The sequence below is a fragment of the Anopheles aquasalis genome, chromosome 2, assembly GCF_943734665.1.
Source record: "Anopheles aquasalis chromosome 2, idAnoAquaMG_Q_19, whole genome shotgun sequence".
Lineage (NCBI taxonomy): Eukaryota > Metazoa > Arthropoda > Insecta > Diptera > Culicidae > Anopheles > Anopheles aquasalis.
Genome location: NC_064877.1, coordinates 32,689,588 through 32,700,000, shown reverse-complemented (window position 1 = coordinate 32,700,000; position 10,413 = coordinate 32,689,588). Strand labels below are relative to the sequence as shown.

The window sequence follows — 10,413 nt, the reverse complement described above, 5'->3', positions numbered from 1 at the left end:
CCGGGTACTGCCAGGATGCACGCAAATGGCAACATACGGCATTCCAATGGCACCACTGAGCATCACTTTCATTGGATGGAAATTGTTTTATTTTATCCCGGGAAAACATCAAACAAAAGAGCTCCACCCGGTGGATGGATGGATGGATTGCGTTGCAACAATTTGCTAATTGTCTCTTCCTTTCTTCCATCTTCGATCCATCGTCCGGCCCATGTTCGTTTTTGCATTCATTCACTTCGTTCATCTGCTGTTGAGATAAGACTTCGGTTTAGGCTTCGTTTGTTGGTCCATCATCCAAATGAGCAACCGACTCCCGGACAGACGGTGGTGGAGTGCCTTTCCTTTATGATTGCGCACATTCATTCACCGGCATTCACTCATCCGGCCGGTGGCTGGCCGGCATACCAAATGAACGAAGCAAAACACAAACCCAGACTAAATCCCCTTAACGCCATCGTCTGCGCAAGGGCGCACCAGTGCGAGGCGTTTTTGGCTAACTGGTTTCGACAATTTACATTCCCCACATGGGCCGCAGAAGGAAAATTAAATTTACCGGGTACCGAGCGCAGCTCCTGAGCTGCTTCTTTCCTTCCTTCCTTCCTTCCTTTCAACATAATCCCCCGAGTCGAACGCAACATCATAACCTTTACGTTCGGAAGGCAATTGCACGAATTGGCGTAAATATGTTATTGCTACAAAGCATTAAAACATAAAAAGCCCGCCGCCGGAAACAGCGTCCCGCCAGGCCTCCTTTGCCGTCTTCTGCTTCGCTTCGTTGATAAGGAGAGGAGGCTTTTTGGGGTGGAACCGAGGCCCGGGGGTTTAGGAAAATAAAATGAGCAAAGACGTAACGAACCCGGCATGCCATTCAGAGATAATGATCCCACACTGGCACTGGCACTGACACCGACAGACAGATTGTGGCAGCAGAGCGAATGACTGGAGCAACTGTGGGAACCATGTTGGATGTTTTATGTATTTTCGATTGTTTTATGCCCCACCCCAAAAACGGAGGGGTTGGCAGCTCCATCGGAGTGGATGTTGGATGCCCTGCTACCCTTTTGCGCCACGTTATGCTGAATGTAATGCTTTGACTGCAGCATCTGTTCGACAAACGGTACAAATGATCGAGACTTCAAGGTCATACACAGCTTTTAGGAAACATAGTTTGTGGAAAAGTGAAGTGGCCACCAGAAGTAAAACATTTTGATCAGCAAAAAGCGAACATCAACTCCACGAAGGTAAAGAAAACAAATTCAGATTCAAAAGAAATTGGCGAACCGAAAAGCGTGCTAGTAGCTGGAGAGCGTGAGCTTTTCACTGAAATGAAAATTGCTCTACCACGGTAATCGCTGCCTTCAGACGCACACCTTTTGTCGGCACAACGCGACCGGCCATCTAACGCCAAGTCTAAGAAACTTGTTCCCCATTCCTTTTTCCAGCGCATCTTGTATTCGCCTGGCGTTGCAGGCGCTACCAGCATATCCATTAAGAAAATTCATCCTCTCCTCCTCTCGTCCTCCCCAAGGAGACCACCTGGCGTGCGTTGCAAGTCACGGTGATTCCCGTGGTGCTGCTGCTGCTGCTGGCCGTGGAAAACACAACCCAAGAACAATAAACACAAAGCATAACCACATTGAGCAGGATCAGCATCGTACATTGCATCGCCACTAGACAAACTCGCCCTCCCGGTGGGCCAGCTTCTTCCTCTTTTTTAGAGAACGGAGGAGTGAAAAAGGGGACGTTGGTAAGGAAGGAGGAGGAAAAAAACCAGGCGAAGAAAAAGAATCGCAATCTCTGGTGTTTTCCATGAAAAATGCTCCCGCGCATTCTAGACCATCCCGGTGCACCCGGGGGTGGCTGGGTCACGGCGTAGTTCGTTTCACGGCAGATCCGGTGAGTGGTTTTTCCCCCCTCTTACCGTCCCGTTCCTTCCATCACGAGCACGCCTCGCGGGAAGCATTCCGATCCTAACCACCGTCTCCGTCATCGTCGTCGTTGTCGTCGCGGTGGCATCCACTGGTCGGTACGGTGGAATGCAGAGCTACGCCCCATGGTTTGCCCCTTGTCCATTCCTCCCGGTAAGCAACATATTTTGCATAGTTGTTCACTCTCCTTCCACCTGTACACTCCCCGGGGCGGAATTGAAGACGAAGACGAACGCAGAACCGAGAATGGCGGATAGTTTTATACATCATTGCATCCGCTGCTGCTGCTGCTGCTGTCAGTGTTGTTGCTGCTACTGCTTAGCATCAATGCCCAACGGCATCACTCCCGAGAAGCACCGAAAAGGGGTGTCCAGTAGCACCGCCACGCACTCAGTACGCATCCAAAATCATGCTCTTAAAGCATGCATCGTGCATGCATAAAATTATCCTTTTAGCCAGGCTTTTCCCCTTTTTCCAGTCCTTGTCGTACGTATGTTTTCGGCATTTTCCACTCCGTGCACCGTTCTGTGCCTCCTCTTATGAAGGGATAAGGTTGATGAAAGTTTAATTCCATCCGAATAAATTACATTCCAGCAGCTGGAGCGTCGATTGCCTTTTTTCTGCTACAATCTTCCCGTCTGCAAATATCGCCGGTGGATCCCTGGTGGTGAGTGAGCATTTCAATCCAAGTTACCATTGAGCCAGCATCCCGGCACGTCACCGTCATCGAACCAACGGCGAACGACACGTGGTTGCAAATGTTATTTTCATTCCGTTCATGACCAGCTTCAGCGCGGATGCCGCGTTCCTGCTGACATGCCACCAGAGCCAGAGCAGCGCCGATTCGTTCGCCGCACGTTCCGTGGACTGTCTAGACGTGGCGTGTCAATCCGGCGCATTAGCTAATCGCGTGGCCTCCAGGGCGGGAGGATAAGGCGTGGAAAAGCTGCTGCTGCTTGTTCCGTTCTCATCGAAGCTCAGCAAATCCCCCTTTGGTTCGATGGTGCAGCCCCGGTATGGGAGAGCCTGGGCCCCAAAATCTTTGAAATATCATCCCAAAACGCACACCGCAACCGAAGAGAAACCGAAAAACTGAACCAGCCAAAAGGGTGGGAGAGAGGTGAGTGGGTGGCGAGCGTGGAAAGGTTAGAAAATGAATTTTTCCCGTTCTTAGCGTTTTCCACTCCGTCCGTCCGTCCTGCCGGTCGTCCGGTTCACGTTATCACGGTTCCTCGTGCACAACAAGACTCATGAAGTCAGACATCACGACGGCCCCCGGGTGATCCCATTTTGTATTTCCGTTTTTTTTTAAGAAAAAGGATCACTCGCTAGCACGCTAGCCGGCGGACCGACGGACGAAACGGGAAGCCGTTTCAGCAACAGCCAAAGAAGCGCTTCTTCGCGAAAGAAGGAGGTGGATACCGTTCGGGTATCATCATTATCATTCGCATCAGGATCACCCCTCACGTCATCAAAAATCCTCCCTGGAAGGGTGGGTGGGTGTGTGGGGGGAAGTGTGGGCGTATTATTGCCCCATTACGGTTATCGTTGCTCGCGTCGGCTCGTCACCGCATCCCAGTTCCCATCCAGTTCCCGCCCTCACTCATTCTCATCGCGATCCGAAGCCAACAAAAAAATCCAGAGAACCCCGGAAAGGCGGTCTCCAAGCACACACGGGTGCGCCAGGTATCCTTCTTAAGGGCAACCGATGCCAGCCCGTTCACGAATCCTCTGCCGCCCGGAAAAGGTAAACTCAATTTCTCAAAAAACCTTATCCGGCTCGTTTGAAGGGATGGAATATAAATATGGAATGTTTTTTTAATTACATTTATAATCAAGCTTCATGGGGAGCGGTGGGGGATATGGGAACCGTTCCCGGAACACGTCACGAGTCAAGAGAGAGATCCAGCGTGAGAGGTTGAAGCGAAAGCCAAAAACCAACCAGCGTCTGTCAGCTGTGGCTTCCATGTTGGTAGCGCCATTGCCGAGCTACTGCCAGCACTGACATCTGCCAGCCAGCCAGCGTGGCCATCATCACCACGCCTGCATCGGACGAACGAACGACGACTTCAAGGACGATGCGACCGTGATGGTTGTTTGCGTGTCAGGTGATTAAGGCGTAATGTGCCTTTGATTAGAAATATGCCTCATACGCGCCACGAGTTTGCTCGTAAAACCGAAGAAGAGTCGTGGCCAACGGGTATCTCGCAACAAAGTGCCCTTAAAACGCGTCATGTGCCCGCCCCGGCCCCTTACCGTCTGTGCGTGCCTGTGCGTGTTTCTGGGCCAGTGAATCCCGGGGCCAATCGGTTATGGTTGGTTGCGTCGGCGGCAATCCCCAATCCGGAACATGGTGGGACCGTTTTCGGGGCCGAAGAATCCTTTGTTAAATCCTTTTATGGCACATGGTGGGAACAACACTTTAATTATGGCAAACGAGGCAAACTAGCGTGAATCGAGGCGTGTTCTGTTGCTGCTACTCCTGAAGCCGACCACAAACTCAATGCTCCACGCACGGGAGGTATTTCAACGGGGATTGATTTCAACGATCCTGTCTGCCACACATACGAACGGACACACATACACGCTACTCGGCACTCGGTAGGCACCTCAACGTCACGCGGTGCGGTCTCGGAAAACACATCAAAGTTGGTGATCATCAATGTTGACTAGCCTCCCAGCCCGCCCTGGCACGGGGATACTGGGATGCCCACACATACAGATACACAGACACACGTAGAAGCAGCCGGAGTTTGGCCGCACCTGCCGCTCACACACTGGCTGGCTGGCTGGCTGGCTGGCTGGCCGATGGTCCCGGGCACGTTGCCCGCTTTTATGTTCCAACCCGCTATCGAGCCGAGAAGGAGGAGGAGGAGAAGGAAACCTCACTCGCTGTCTCTCCCTCGAGGGGGTTCCGAGTAGATTGAAGGAGGCTGTGGTGATGCTGCATGTGCTTCGCGGTATCCTTCGCAACGCCTACTGCTTCGGACCCACGGACACGGGACTGGGTTTTTCGGGGGGTGGGGGATGGTTAGGATCTTGCTCCCCCGGCCACCTCCCCCCCGGCTCTTCTTCGCAGATTAATAATCCAATTTCGCTCGCCCCCTTTTCTATTATGCGGTGGCCGGTTGGTGGCCGTGGGGCCCGTTGGGTTGGGTGTTGTTTTTATTAGCCGGCCCACCCCACCACAGCACCATTTTGTGTGGCGAGCGCGAATTCCCGCGTCGCTCTCGGTAAGGACCACCAACGGCAACAACAGCAGCAGCAGCAACAGCAACGAGTAGCAAGAGATCCAGCACCGTTCGATGACTGCTGCTGCTTTTGCTGCTGCTGCTGCTGCTGCGAACACAAACACTAGACGCACTAGAAAACACACGCAGGCACACAGACACAGACAAGGTTGCACAAACTGTTATTGTTGTTCGTGCAAGCAACGTTGTTTATTTGACACAAAGCACTAGCCACCCAAAAACCTCGCAGTTGGATAGGGGAAACTCCTCCGGTTAAGCATCCGTGGCGCACCCAAACGAGACACGATGTCGCAGCATCACATGCTAGCCGATGCTGCTGCACGCGTGAATGTGAATTGCCTTCTGCTTCACTTATTTTTAGCACGCTCACACATTTCACGCACGCAAAATTGGCGACCCAACGAGACGGGCTGGCTGGCTGGCACAGCCGGTGCTGGCTAACCTCCCGCAGCAGCATAGGCATTCTCTTTCTCATTCCGCCGGGTCTGTTTTGAATAACCGACCGGAACACCGAAAGGCACAACACATGACAACAGAGTGGTTGAAAGCACGTCCTTACGTCCACCGAGGACACACCGCACGCTACCGGAACCACATCCAGCGCAAGTAACTCCGGAATGGCCGGATAGAACTATGATTTGCCACATGGCGCAATGCACACTCACAGCCACAAGAGCGAACGACAGCCTGTTCTCCGCTCCGCCAGCGACACTCCATCCGTCCGTCCGTCCGTCCGTACGTGATCCGTTTCCGGCGTTGGCGTTCCCGGCGGACGTTTTGCGTGAATCCCAGCACGAACTCACCTCTCGCACACGACCGTACCATCGAACGTTCAGCAAAGGACTGGCGGTGGTGGCCGCTGTTTTCGGGTGGCAGACCCGACCACGCACCGCACGAATGCCGATGCGCTGAGCGACGAATCGGATCCTGTGAGCGGAAAACAGCGGAATGCTCAAATCACGGCCGAGAGTACTGGCCTCCGACTAGCGCGCGCTCTTTTGCTGTGAGCATAAATACGCCCGATGCTCGCAGCATAGACTCGGTGCACTCGACGGCCAGCTGTTCTTCGGTGGCGGAGATGGGGCCACCAGGGTTCGGCCAGGGAATGTTCTGAATCTCAGCCACTCTCACGGGCGCTCCACCGGACGGAGAGCAACTGACAGCATTCTCGGTGGGGGTGGATGGGAACTGACAGCAAACGCCCCAATGCTGCGTGCCATGCGGTGTGTCCTCAGCGCGCGCAACATTTTCTCACCAAAGCATGGGCTGCGAGAGAATCTCACAAAGTCTTTTCTCACTCGACCAGCTCACCGCAGGACTACTGTGTTTTCGGGAAGGATTCGCGCGAGTAGTGGATTGCGAAGGGAATGAAGTATGGTCTGTCTGGCCGACTCTGGTCTTCGAGGCGTCCTATCGAATGGATTGCCGGAGAGTAGCAGGCGTTGAGCAAGTCATTCTTTCCAGAAGCGAGTTTTTGGCGGTCATTTTTTGGGGAACTTTTACCTGCTTTTCGTACCATGCTCGACTGTTTTTGTAATATCTTTTTCTCTAGAAGGTACTTTTGAAAAAAGTAAAAGTAAAATTAACAATAATAAATAACAATGCTGTGTAGTTTTTATTTTTTTAGTTAGATATTGGAAGAAAAACAGCCAAATATACTCGTATTAATCAGCTTCTTGAATAAAGTTTATTAATACTTACTCAATACGTTTTATTAAGTATTTCAACTGAAACTTGGTACATTTAATTGATTTTTACTCAGGTTTTTGGATTCTTAATTTTATTTGTTCTCATTAGTTATTCTAAAATTGAAGCATTTTTACAACAAACAGGCTAACTTTTGTTCTATTCTTTTCACACATTCCACCGTGAAAATGGAAAAAAATGACGAATTGATCAATATTGTAGCTGTAATTAGTGAAACGGAAAAATTACACAAACGCTTTATCCAAAACTCCCCAAGAATCCCCGTATTGGGTCCTCCCTTGAGAGAGACGATTTGTAATTTAAAGCAGAGCAAAGTATTGAAAACATTGAAAAATGGTGCGCACCAGCGCTATTCCCTGCAGACCCCGTGCTCGTCGACGAGGAGACTCTTGAGGCGGTAGCGGTGGCGGTCGCTATCTTTCATCACAAACAGCATTATCCAACATTAGTCAGCGTGCACTTGTAGCACTTGTAGTAATGATTCCTTCTGTTCCACGGTTCCAAACGCATCGCGCTATGTTTAGAACTGCCTTTTGTGTTGCTCTCAATCGCCGTCGTCTGGAATGGAGGGAGTGGTGGCACAAGCAAGCCGAGTGCCGATGCTTTAAAGACCTCGCTCAACTGCCGCGCCCATGGCCTTGACCGGGGCCAGCCTGTTTCCGAGCCCGTGGGTCTGTCTCAAAGAGCCTTCTGAGGTACGGTTGTACCGACCAACTGGTCGCGCTCATGTGCTCGTGAGTGATGCGGACGACGGAAGCAAAAGAAATTACGCACAAATGGCACATTTCTTATCCCTTGCCATGCCATGCCTGGCGCACTTGGTTCTGGCGACCTCACTTTGCTCGCTCATTCACGTATCGTCTCGCCAGAACGCTACATAAAAGCAGCATACAGCTGGAAGCTGTAGCCTGAACGAGGCAAGCAAACGAACCAACACGACCCAGCACGACAATTGAAACAAATGTTATCCGCACGACGGACAGACAGCCCAGGGCAGCAGCAGTAGCAGCAGCAGCAGCAGCAGCAGCACTTGCTTCTCCACAACAAAGCGGTCCAATATGTAGTGCATGAAATGGTCGGAAGTGCCGCTACCACAGCCACAGGACGGAAGTGCAGCAGGCCACCACCACCAGAAGGAAGGCAATAAATGGGCTAAGGAAGGGCGTGCGGCTTGCAGGAATCGGTGGAAGGAACCATACAAACCACGACGTTTGAAAAGGCCACCGAACTGAACCGTACCACCGTCGTGGTAGAGGATTGAGGAGCCATGTTTTCATGATTTTATCGCGGAATCATATTTATTACCTGCCACTACCCTCGGCGCAACGGGCGAGCATTTGAAAGACGACGCATTTCGTTCCAATGATGATCTCTCGCACTCCGTCTCTCGAGGACGGTTCTTGGAAGATGTTTTCCTTTACTGGAGAATCTGAAGATTGCTGTCTGCTTAAATGTAACTATTAGAATGTGTCGGAAGCCTGAGTGTCTGGAGGACGTTTTCCACAGTTTTCCAGCTCTCTCCATTTTCAATCTTCAAACACCAGCCACCAGCCACCACCAGTAGCACTGGCACTCCATCATCATTATCAAGCTCCCTGGTCCCATCTGTCAACAGCGAGAGTCACCAAGATTATGCACCGCGGCATCGCATCGTCAATCGTCCTTCAGGGATAGGTCTCGCTATCGACGGGTCACGCCACTTGCCGTGCTGCGTGTTGTTGTGACTGTGTTGTGGCCACCCCAAGAACGGGTTACCGTTCTCATCACTCATCGTCGCGTCCGCAGAGCCTCACCAGAGGAAGAATGTCTCGAGAGGGAGCATCATATTTCCGAACCCGGGACCGGGAGTGAACCGCAGTGTGTGGAGTGCATTTCAGTGTCGCGATTTCCCGTCTTCAGCCTTCTCGTGAAAAGGGATACGATGCAGCACAATGTTGGTCTGCTGGCAGCAGCATCAGCAGCATCGGGATCGGGATCGCGCACTTGGCAATGACCTGGCGTCGACCCCGGACCTTCTTGTGACCGTTTCGAGCCCGGCGCTTCCACGAACCAGACTGACTGACTGACGAAGACATTATCCAGTCTTTCCGTCTTGAACGCGCCTCGGAGAACCGTAACCTAATCCAGCCGCTAGCGGGTTTGCCGCTAGTGACGGCGACTGGCGGGGATTGAGGGACTGAATTGTGACGCTCTGACTTCCAAGCAGATTCCCGTGGCTGGCACTGGGTTGCAGGAGGAACAGAATACACAGTAGCGCAACCAATTTCGGTTGCCGTTCGTTCCGGTCCGGAGCGGAGCGGTCGGATCTTAGAACAACCGCAAACACCAGATGGGACGCACATGTGTACTTCGTGTGCGCGCGAGCGCGCGTTCTCTCCGTTCATTTGTGACCGCCTGTCCGCCAGACCGGGACTCAAATCCTGGGTCTCAATCCTTCGCCGTAGCAGGGCAATGAAAAAGGGGAGAGAAAAAGAGACAGAGAAGACACGCAAGAAGAAGTGAAGGGCCAAAAAAAGATTTTTCATATTTTTAGAACATCCAAAGCACTTAATGCGCTCGGTTTGTGGGAAGCAACGAGAGAAGGAGAAGAGAGGCCACGCACGGGTGTACCGAGGGTAGCGGTGGTATGTGTCACATGAAGGCGCCTGGCCTCCTGGAATCTGGAATCTGACGGCCAACGACATGAAGGAGGTAGCTACAGCATGCAGCTGAACGCCGAACAAGAGATGCACGCCCTCGGTGGATCGCGATCCGACCCTGGGCACCCCGTTATGCAGCCGGCCTCGCCCTCCTTCCACCTTTACTCCTCCTTATTCTCTTCCCAGAGAGAGAGAGGAGAGAATGTCGTTCCTGTCAAATAAGTAGTTTTATGGTCTGCTTACATCGGTTCAGCATTTAGCTTTAATAGATTTTTCATTGGCTCATTTTTCTTACGTTCGTCGCCGCCAGACGGCCGGAACTAGCGTCGCGGCAGCACCAACCGAAGGGCACGTTCCTTCTTCCCAGGATGTGGAGTGAGTGTGTTGGAGTGGCGCGAGCATATCTGGCCGCGCTATGCTTCACCGTGGGTAATTGAGCACGCTTCTCTAATTAGACCGTGTGCTGCTGTTGCTGCTGATGCCGGTGATGCGCTGTCGCTGGCGCCAAAGACAACGATAATGGGCCGGCGGAGGAAAAAAAAAAAGGGAAACCCGCGCCGTGCCGATGATTTGCCGATAAAATTCGAAGCATCCGATAGGGCGCGCCATGCTCGCTCATTAAGGAGTCGATCTCGGTGCTTCACCGTTCGCCCGATCGATCAATCGATCGATTGGACCGATGGTTGCTGAAGCTGCTGCTGCTGTTGACGTCTCGAGATTTGGCCGTGCATGATGGCACGTCCAAAATGGCCCTCCGTTTGGCTTCTAATTGCAATGTACGGTGGGGGACTTCGGTTCCTCTTCCCTCGTTCTCTTTCTCTCTTTCTTGTTCCATTCCTTCTTTTTTCGAGAGGAGTCATCTCTTTTTCGCCACTTCCACCCTCGTGC

At 52.1% G+C, this 10,413-nt stretch overlaps 1 protein-coding gene across 2 annotated transcripts in view; it reads right to left on the bottom strand.

Annotated features, from left to right (window-relative positions):
- The window catches only part of LOC126574274 (protein eva-1), a 109,581-nt gene extending 103,572 nt beyond the window's left edge, over positions 1 to 6,009 (bottom strand). For both annotated transcript variants that reach the window (XM_050234363.1, XM_050234374.1), the window contains exon 1: positions 5,983 to 6,009. The gene's annotated coding sequence lies outside the window, so the exon portion shown is untranslated. The remainder of the gene's footprint in view (positions 1 to 5,982) is intronic.
- Between the last annotated feature and the right edge of the window lie 4,404 nt (positions 6,010 to 10,413).